Here is a 2,518-nt window from a genome sequence, read left to right as displayed (position 1 = left end):
GTAAGCTTTATTGTAACGCTCGACATGTTCTAGGTATTTCTTTATAGCTATCACTTCATGCATAAACCTAAACTCGTTATCTTATACCAGTTAAGTAGCAGGGTATATTTGATTAGAACCTAGCCAGGATTGGGTAAATCACTAGACTTAAATATTTAATTGAGGTGAATAGAAAACATTAAGGTTTCGGTTGAGAGTATTGTTCATGTTTTTGAATCTTAAGGCTTAAAATTCATGGAAAAGGAAATTAAGACCAAGAGAGTAACCTAGGGCTCAAGAATTAGGTTTAAACCGTACCCATTAACCCAAGAAAAGCTCAACCTGTTTTGGGAAACCTTAGACCTATTTTCCCTCTTCACCTAACTTGGTTGGATATAAAAACCCTAGGATTTGTGTCACAACCCTTCTTCTCCAAACTATTCTCTACACCTAGGGCCAAGCACCGACTATGTTGGAGTCGGAAAGCCCTACCTCCAACTCCAACTCCGCCTTCGCCTTCTATATCCTCTGCTTCAACTTTGACTTCAACTTGTCGGAGCGGAGTTGAATTTGGGTTTTTTGATTGGGAATTTTGATTAGGTCTTTTTCTTAACTTCATATTTAGCCCATTTTTTTTAAAAAAAAAAAAAAAATTGTGAGCTTTCAAATTTCAATTTTTTCAAAAATTTATTTAACATGTAAAACTAAATCATTCACTGCTATTTACTTCAATTTTACTAAAAACATAAGTTACATAACCAAAATTACAAAAATAAATCATTCACTACAAGTTGAAAAAATAACAAAAATTAAAAAACTAAATCATTCACTACAAGTTGAAAAAGCATAACCAAATCTACAACTAATCACTACTCGCTACTGATTTAATAAAACTTACCAAAAAAAAAAAAAACTAAAAACTAAAAACTTATAAGCCATCAAATATTGTTACTTTTTCCCAACTACAACAACCAACACCACAAATTAAAATCATGTTATTGTCTCATTCCAACAACAAATAAAACCAAACAAATCCAACAACATCCATCATTTGCCATCCATCCAACTCATCCATCATTTATCCTCCAAAATTATCCAACCAACAACTTCTTATTCCAACAACAAAACAAATATCTAGTGCAAACCAAATTAAATGTTCCCATTCCAAATTTCTATCAACAAAAGAACAAAACTCCAAGTACTATTTCAAGTTGTGCCTGAAGAAAATAGGGCAAGATTAGTGAGGAAATAAGATAGGTCCACATAAATTAATATAAACAAAGGAAACAAAATTGAACAAATAACAAGTTACACAATTTCACAAATGTACCTCAAATCTCAATCATTTTCATGTAGTATACTCGTCATATTAGTGGTCAATTATATATTAAGATATTAAAATATAAAATATTAGTATAAAAAATGACAAAAAATCAAGATATATAAAAAAAACTAAAAACATATCTCTAAATATATTACTCAAGTCTAATTTATACACTTCCGCATATCAATTGTATTTGAATAATTTTGACTTAAGCATATAGGAGTGGACTTTAACCAGTTTTGCATACACGAGTCTCTATAGTTCTAGGAACCAAAGAAGTCCGAAACGGATCCAGAACATGACTTCCTCTGCTAAATGCTGACTTAGATGCTACGGCGGTGATCAGAATGACCAAGATATCTCTTGTCATTAGAGCAAGAATAAGATATTTGTCAACTCCACCAAATTAAAATGTCAACTCTCTTGTCATTAGAGCAAGAATAATTACATATTATTATACTATAGTATTACATATTATTAACTCATTATACTAGTTTCTAACTTATTTCTATTATAGTCTATAGACTTGTACTATAGGATTTAATTACATGTTATTATAATAGTGTCTAACTTATTTTTAACTTAATTATATACTAGACTTAGTATTACATATACATTATACTAGTGTTGTTATACATTAGTATTACATTGTAGTATATGATGTTCATTGTTTACATATATTAAATTATTATTAGTCAATTTAGTTTATTTTTATTATAGTATAAGTATATTATAGTACTAGAATATTATTGATTTTAACTATATAAGTTTTAGTTATATAATTATATAACTATACTAGTATATATGATCAATATAGAGATAAATACATATAATTTTATAATATATGTATAATATCGGAGTCCGAGTTAGAGTCAGAAGTCAAAGCAATGAATTGGAGTAAAAGTTAGAGTCGGTCCGACGGCGCCCTTAACCAGTTTTCAAGCCACACAAAATTAGGGCTTCAAAACCCTAACTCCCTTGGTCTCTACCTTCCTTAGGTAAATGGTGATTTGCCTTAGGTAAATAGTGATCATTTGCTTCATTATATGTACTAAAACCCACAAGCGTATCATGGCATATTAGCATAAATCAAAGGTAGAGAGAGTTCACGTGGGATTAGGGTTACATGCATGAGAATGTGTTGCGTACAGCCATCAACGAAATGACTGATTATTCCCAAGCATTTGCGAAAAAGAAAACAGACGACCGATGAAA

This window comes from Juglans regia, chromosome 14, assembly GCF_001411555.2.
Source record: "Juglans regia cultivar Chandler chromosome 14, Walnut 2.0, whole genome shotgun sequence".
Taxonomy (NCBI): Eukaryota; Viridiplantae; Streptophyta; class Magnoliopsida; order Fagales; family Juglandaceae; genus Juglans; species Juglans regia.
This window is presented reverse-complemented; position numbering follows the sequence as displayed.